Here is an 8,432-nt window from a genome sequence, read left to right as displayed (position 1 = left end):
TACACGACGCTCTTCAGGGGGCGAGGGGGCGGGTCCCCGCGGGGGGGGGGGGCGGCCGGCCGGGAGCCTCGACCGGCCGAGGGAGAGGGAGGGCGGCCGGCCGGGCCTCGGGGAGGAGGCAGCCCGCCGCCGCGGGCTCGCCGGCCGCGCTCATGGCGCGCCTGCCCGGAGGCAGATGGCGAGCCGCCTCGCTGGCCGCCTCTCGCTGCCGCCGGGCGTTTGCTGCTGCGCGCGCGCCCGCGAGCGCGCTCCCCTCCCTCGAGGTGGCCAGGGCTCGGCGGGCGCGTTTCGGCGGGCGGGCGGGCAGGGGGGCGGGCAGTGCCCTGGCTGCCAGCGTGGCCGGGCGCCCCCGTGCTGCCGCCGAGCAGAGGCGGGGAGGGGAGGTGCCTTCCCCGCCCCCGGGGATGCGCCCCCCTGCGGCTGCCCCAGCGCCGCCTGCGAAGTTCTGGCCTTCCGCCTTGCCTGCTGCGGGGCCAGGCGTGGATCCAGAGCGTACCTGTCTCCCGACTGAGGCAGAGGGTGGCCTTCCTCCCGATGCCACGTCCCCACGTGGGGGAAGAGGCAGCCCCCAGCGTGTTGACCCTGGGCCTGTCCGGCCCTGCTCTTCTGGGTGCTGCTTCAGCCCCAAAATGCACACCCACGCCAAGGTACGGGCCGATGGCTGTCAGCACAGCAAGGCCTGTGTAGCCTTGGTGAACAGAAGGACAGCTCCAGTTCCGTTTTCCTGGAAGGGGTTTCCAAAGCATCTTTTTTTTCTGGACTGGGCCCATGTTCCAGCTCCTCTGGGTCCCACCTTCCTCTGCACAGGGCACTCGCCGGCTGCCCTGGCTGCCCACCTCTTCCTCCCCAGGGCTCCCACTTGCCCACAGAGAACCTGGGAGGAAGGTGCTCTTCACGGTCCCTGTTGCCTGGGCCAGAGTGAGGGGCAGGTGAGCAGGCCAGTTGCACTGGGAGGGAGGAGCAGCAGGGCTGGGGGATCTGACTTGCCAGGGTGCGGGCCTTGGCAAGTGCCCCACAGGGCCCCCCTTCGATCCTGGCCCCGTAGGTGTGGCCTAACACTGCTGCCAGACTGAATTCCCATGGAGCAGAGCGCTGGCAACGGGCAAGCCGCTCAGCCTGCGACGGGGGCCTCTTGGGCCAGGTTCCAGCCTGCCCCTCCTCTCTCCCTCTGGAGGGGCAGCCATTCCCCAGCAGGGAACATCCGGGGGCACAGCCCCTGTGCCCTTGGAGGAAACAGCGGCCATCACGAGCAGGAGCAGTGGCCGTGCGTGGCATCCTCCTCCCTCGGGTTGTTGCTCTGAGGCCTGCGAAAGGCACCACACCCGACACTCTCCAAACTGAGGGGTGGGAGACACATCGCAGCTCGCGGCCCTGGCCAGAACACCTGGAGGACACCCGGGGCCCATCCCTGCACCATCTTCCGCTTCAGTGTTCACCACACCTGCAGACAGACACCCAGGCTGCCAGAGTCAGCTGAATCTGGTCGGCGTGCCACCTGACGCCTTGGCAGTGCATGAAGATGGCTGCTGCTCCCCATCTGTGGGGAGGTCGCAGCATCGGAAGCAGAGGCTGGGACCAAGCGGGTGGCTAGGCTCAACACGAACAGGAAGGACGCCTTCCGGACTCCTAGGGTAAGTTCTCCCTGGGGTCCAAGCGAATGCCTCCCGGGATCCTTGCCAGACCCTTTCCAAGTTCAGCAGCAACACTAGCCAGTGGGCTCCTGTGCCCCCGGCCCCAGTGGTTGTCTCTGCTAACCAAAGCTTGGAAAGGAATGTGACCAAATGCGTGCCAAAATGTTGTGCCGGGGGGGGGGGGGTGTCGAAAGGGCATTTGTCTGTGCCCCCCTCCGCCCCACAGTGAACAAAATCCCTTTGGAGAGAAGCCAGAGCCAAAGCTGAAGTTGGTCTGGGAGTGCATTCCTTCCTTCATTTTTACTGTTTTTGCAAAAGAAAGAAAGTACAGAAAGGAAGAAACGCATAAAAGAAATATAAGTATGCCAAGGGCTCTTACACAAATATATCAAATACATTCATAATCTGCACATTCTCAAAGAAGTCAAAAATTTATATCTTCCTGTCAATTAGTACTTTGTTGAAACTTACAAAAGTGATAAATACAGTTCTCTAAACCAACAAATTTTCCAATCACTTTGAATCAATTATGAATCCTCAACAATATCTTAATGAGCTTCCTTTAAAAAAATTATGGAAGTGTTTCAAAGCCTTTTGCTCTCTTACTTGCAGCTCAAACGAACTCTTGCTGTTGGTGGGCTCCTGGTCCTTCAGTGGTTTCATTTAGCCCTTTACAAACATTGTCCAGTATGGGCATTCCATGCCATCAATGAATATGACGAATTATTTATCTGCTTCAGCTACCATCTTCCCTGAATGGCTTATGATATAAAGGAGTAAAAGTCAGGACCAAATGCCAAGAACTCAGTGGACTGCATGCAGCATGTTGCATTGACTTACCTGTGGCCTTGTTTCTCTAGCGCCTTTCAAGGGAGCAATGCAGATTGCTCAGGGAGGCGAGGGAAGGCCACGCACATGATGCGCTGGGGTGAGGGAGGCCAGCTGGAGGGCCCCAGGAAGCACTGCCTCCTCTGCTGCTGCTTTGCCCTGCTGAAAAGAGGGCTGCTCCAGCCACCACAGGGACACGCAGGTTCCTGCCCAGCAGAATGGTCGTGGGTCTGGAGCCTGGGCCTTGCTTTCGCAAAGAATGGCCTCCCCCGGCTGGCGTCTACTCCCTAATCCAGTTCCTGGTTACTTCCTTGGGGAATGTCATGAACTCCACTTGAGTCGTGCAGCTCCTGCTTTATCCAAATGCGTTCCCATCCACAGCTTGCTCATGAAAAAGCCGAATGCATTTCAGAAGCAATTCTGCCTCAGGACCCTCTCAGAGCAGCCATGGCCTGGGCAGGCCTCTCCTGCACTCACAAGCCACATCCAGTCCCCCTCCTTTGAATGTTTCCTGCTGCCCTCCCTGGTCCTACAGCCAAAGCACTGATGCAATCCTAGGCAGGTGAAGGAAGCGTGATGAGAGGCTCCTAGCTCCTTCCCACAGCATTCCATGGGGACGGCAGAGGCCTTTGCAGGAGCTAGGGAGCAGCTGGAGTTGCAGGAGAGTGGCTGGTTGTGGGAAGAGGGTAGCCGGTCGAAGGGACCCCCTGCTTGGAAGCACAAGCCATGCACCAATTCTCCCCTTCCGCGTCAGCTTGCCGTTGCTCTTCCGGCTTCTGTTCTACACTTAGCTGTTGCAGTCCACTCTGTCTAAAAATACTTCATCTTCTTTTATTCCCTTGAGGGTGGACACTTGCTGCCCCAGCGCTCTCACTTTTTCTTCTAACAGAGCTTCTAGCTTGCACACATAGGCTATGTTGACCTCATGCAGGAAAACAAACATTGCACAGAAGTTGCAGGCCCCCCGTCTAGGCCCCCCCCCCCCATCCTGCTTGGGAGAGAACACAGAGGCAAAATAATCATCCCCTCACCTCAGTCACTGGATCCCCTCCCTCCTTATTAAGCAGACCCATGGCCTGTCTCCCCTTCCTCTTGCTATTTACATGCTGAAAGAAGCCCTTTTTGTTGCTCTTGATATTCTTGGCAAGTCTCAGCTCATAATCAGCCTGAGCCTTGCGGAGAATCCTTCTGCAGTGCCACAGGCCTCCTCTCCTTTTGTCTTCTTGCCCCAGTGCCCATTTCCCACAGAGGTCACTTTTACCTCATCCCTCTTGCCCCCTCTTTTCACATCCACGGCCCTGCCTTGCTAGCTCTACTTCCGTTTTGATTCTGCCTTGCTGGTTGTGGAATAACAACCTGTGCCTTTCTCTTGTCTTCCCTGAAGGTTAACAACAGTGCCCTACCAGGAAATGTAAAGTCTGTTGCACAGAAGTAAACAAGGGGGGTTAAGGACCTTCCCCTTCACCCCCCCCCCCGCAAACTCTTTTAGCTCTCTGTGTTTGCTCACTTGGTTCACTTGCTCTCTAGGAACTTGATAACTCCCGAGAGAGCAGTCTTGCGGTTTTAGCAATAGTTTGATGAAAATGTTGACCCAGAGGGTGGCTGTGAAAAAGGCCAGCTCCCTGTTAGGCATAATTAGAAAAGGGACTGAATACACCACAGTCAATGCTGTACAAGTCTGTGGTGCAAACACACTTGGAATTCTGTATACGTTTCTTTCATTACACCTAGAAAAGGTATTGTAGACATGCGGAAAGTGCAGAAAAGGGCAACTCAGAGAATGAAGGAGTTAGAAAAATTTCCCTGTGATGAACGGTTCCAGCATCTGGGATTATTTAGTGTGGAAAAATGGTAAGAGGAGACCTGATGGGGCGCACAACATTATGCCTGGCATGAAGAAAATGGAGGAGGAGACCCTTTCCCCTCTCATAACACCTGAACCAAATGGGGCCATTCCATGAAGCCGATGAGAGGGGAAAGGAAGGAGTTCTTCTCACAGTGCAGAATTTAGCCACGGGGTTCACTTCCACAAGACAGTGAGGATGCATTTTAGTTCCCTGCTACCTGCGAGTTGAGGTCAGCAACATGAGTGGCTTTCAAAAGGGAGTAGAGGCATTCACAGAGAGATGCTCTCATGGTGGCCGCCAGTCACGGTGGCTCAGGCTTCATCCTGCATCAGACGCAGCGTGCCCAGGTATGCCGGTCACTGGGGAACATGGGCTGGCAACGGGAGAGCTGCTGCACTCATGTTCCGCTTGTGGGTTTCCCAAGGGAGCATCAGCCGGGACAAAACGCCACCCCCCGCTGCATCTGATCCAATCTCGGGACTCTTTACATTCCTGTTGGCCCTTCTTTTCAACAAATTCATGAAGAGGGTGGGAGGGTGGGGACTGCAGAAAACGCCCTGAAGCGGTGGCTCCCTCTCCCTGTGTGTGGGGAAGATGATACTGGGAAGACCAATGCCAGAGCTCAAGAATCCAAGGGGCCAGGGACCTCCACGCCCCCCAACAGTGTTGCTCAGTACCGTGAGGGCACTACTCTGCAAAGGCTTGACTCCTCCACACCAGGTGGCCGAAGCAGTGGTCTGCAAGCAGCAAGCCAAACTATTTTTCATGATCCATCGGGCCCCCGCCCTGCACCGCCTCCACTGAAACACCCACCGTGGCTCGGCCTGGGTTTCCCTGCGCTGCTGCGTTTGCCGCCCGGCTTCGGGAGTCCTGTGTGACCCGTAATGCGGCGCAGGGGGATTGCGCACTGCGGCTCCACATTGGCAGGGGGCTGCTGCCCGGAGGTGGGATGCTCCAGGGAGGGGGAGGGGAAGGAGGAGGGCCGTGTTGGTTGGTGGCGTTGGGGTTTTCAGTCACGCTTAGCAAACGGTCCAGGGAATCTCCCCTTCCCTCCCTCGACCCCAACCCCAGCCCTTGGCATTCAGCAACATATTTAGATCAGACTGGGGAGCACGTGAAGCAGTGCAGTGGAAAATACGGACGATACTTTTTGGGTACTTGAACAGTGCATGTGACCACTCATCCCATGCTGCCCCTTCCAGAGAGGTGCTTTGGCAGGAAAGAATGTGGCGAGTTGGGGGGACGAGGCGAGCGCGGCTACGGGGCTGAGCTGCTTCTGCGAGGGGCCATCGGAAGGCGCTCAGGGCTGCGGCCGCTTGCTCGTGTGCTCAACAGACGGGAGTGGGGTGGCCGCTTAAGCCCAGCACGTCAGAGGCTGCCTGAGTGGCCCAGCAGGGTGGCGCTGGCCCTTTGCGTGGCTGAGGAGATGGCTCAGCGCCAGGTCGGATTCTGCCCCGCAGCCTGCAAGCCCCGTGCTACCATCCGCGTGGGAAATTCCCATGTGCAGCGGTGAGCGAGTCCCACTGGGGTGAGTTCTCAGCCGTGGACCTCAGTGAGTGACTTTGGGCCAGTCCCTGACTCTCAGCCTAGTCTGCCTTGCAGGGTTGTTGTTGTGAGGATAAATAAGAGTGGAGGGGGAGCATGTAAGCTGCCTTGAGCTTTTTAAAAGGGAAAACAAAGATGAGCTACACACGCCATGAATACTTCCTATTGAACAGTGAGGGGGATGCTCAGATTTAGTTCTTCGGGCATTATTAAGAACCTCACTCACTGCAAAGGGTACAGGAGGGTGAGGGTGCAGGATCCCACCCACCGCAGTGCATTTCAACAGCCATTTGAAACAGGCGTGTTAAAATGTCTCTCTCTGAGGACTGACGCTGCACCCTTGAATTGATGCGGTCCAGAGCTGGAGGCGAGGCGCTTGGGCGTCTGTGAATATTCGGCAGTGAATAGAATGACGTCACTGGCAGGCTTGGTGGTCAGGGGACAGAATCGCCCCACTGCTGAGCATTCCTGCGATCGTTGCAAAGGGCAGCATGTCTGTCTGGGGATTGGGGCTGCTCCTTCAGCACCACCCTAACCTGTGGCTGGGGGAGACCCAGTGGCCACCTGGAACCGCCGTGTCTTGCTCCAGTGGCCACTCTGCCTGTTGGACTGTCCTTCGCCTGGCATCCTCCTCTGCCAGCATATGCCCAGATGCACATGCTACAGGGAGGAAGAGGAGGCAGGGGTTCAGAGGGCGAATGCTGCCCTTGGATGCATAGCCAGAGGCGTGGCTTCCAGCTTGAGGGAGGGCTGATGGCGCTCCGTGAGACTCTGGTTCACCCACAACTGGAGCACCACGTCCCGTTCTGGGCTCCATGTCACACGAGGGGCAGAGCAAGATTAGACTCAGTTCAGCGCAGGGCCACAAGGATGGGAGGAGATGCCATATGAGGTGAGGTTGGGGGAGCTGGGCCTTTTCAGCTTGGAGGAGACTTGGGGATCTTACAGTGACTGACAGGTATGAAGGGGCATCACAGGACAGAGGGCCATGACCTGTTCTCCCCTGTGGTGGTGGAAGGATGCGATTCAATGGGGAAAGCTAAAGGAACCGGGCTTCAGGCTGGGTGTCAGGAAGTACTTCCTGGTGGTTAGGGCCCCTCGGATGTGGAAGGGGCTTCCATGGGAGGTGGTTGAGGCCTCAGCAGTGAGGGTGTTCAAGGAAAGATTGGAAATGTGGCCAGATTCTGGCTTGTCCTGCCTTATGATGCAGCCTCTGCCACCCGCATGGGATCCAGGGGAGCCTCCAGGACCAGCAGCATCTTTGAGCCATGTCCCATTTCAGCCTGTGGTTCAAGCAGGGTGAAAACAGCAGGGATGGACCCCGCCCTCGGCAGCCCCCTAAGTGGTGTGGCCAGGTGGTGGCCCATCTCAGCGCACAAGGAGGTGTGTGGCTTATGGGGAGCCTTATCAGAAGTCTGCTTGGTGGGAATTCAGCGTTCGGCCAGGGATCCTTGGACACTTAACGGCTGCATCTGCCTGTCACAGAGGGGAGCAACATGCAAGACCGAAGCTGTCCTTCCCTGTGAGACAAATGGACAAGGCCATGCATGAGGCCCTGGAAAGCCAAACACGTTTCTGCTCCACAAGGTCATAGGCTGCCTTTGGGGAAACCTGGCAGGAAAAGGCCCCTGCCTGGATCCTGCTCCGTCAGCTCCTCGATACACGAGGAAGGGCTACCAGGTTGCGCAGTCGATGTTTGCAGAAACCTCCTTGTCTCCGTGGGGTTTCACGCTGATGCCCCTTCGGTGAATCTGCACAGGCATCAGTGCCTTCCAGAAAGTGCAGCGTGAAATAAGGTAGGCTGTGCAAGGGGAGTGGCCATGCTGCCTCGCGCTGCAAAAGGCAGTCGAGTGGGAGCTGTGAAGAACAAGGCATCGCTTGTGGCAAAGCCTGTTGCGTGGGAGCTCCTGGGCCGCTTGCATGCACACTGCCACAAGACACAGCTGCGTGCGTTCCTGGTGGTGCCTAACTCGGGAAGGATGGCGGCTCCCGTTTTCCGTACAGTTTCTCTTAGCAAGTCCACTCACTAGCCCCCCCAGCTCAGTCTGGTCTACCTGACTGGAGGCAGCCACCATGGGCTGTGCTGGAGGGCTTCTTTTTCCTCCACCTGATCCTTTTAAAGCTGCGGCTGGGGAGGCTGGACCGGGGACAGCCTTCGTGTGTCTGCTGCAGACCAGGGAGCAGCACAGGCCCGGTGCACTCTGGGCCAGGGACTGGTTAGGCACCAGAATCTCAGACCAAGGGAAGTCTCCACACAAACCCGGGAAAGTGAGGCGTTGCAGTCACTCTGAGTGCCTGGCATATGGCTGAGAAACAGCCCAGACCCTGGGAAGAGCCAGAATGCATTCGATCAGGGGTTCTGTAGCGGCCCAGCAGCTCACCCAGGAAACCCAACTGCATATTCCTGCAGGCTTGTCCTGCTGCAGCTGCAACAGAGGCAGAGGTGAAAATGCAGCCACCATGATCATATTGAGGACCCGGCCTTGACTACATTTTAGCAAAGAATGTGGGACACCCATGTTGAGAATAAACAGCCGCATCACCAGAGAAGTTACATTCACGCCCCCTCAGTCTCTTGGCC

This window comes from Varanus komodoensis, unplaced genomic scaffold, assembly GCF_004798865.1.
Source record: "Varanus komodoensis strain SLA01 unplaced genomic scaffold, ASM479886v1 scaffold129, whole genome shotgun sequence".
In the NCBI taxonomy this organism is placed as follows: Eukaryota; Metazoa; Chordata; class Lepidosauria; order Squamata; family Varanidae; genus Varanus; species Varanus komodoensis.
The sequence above is the reverse complement of the archived record's forward strand: the minus strand, read 5'-3'. Positions refer to the sequence as shown.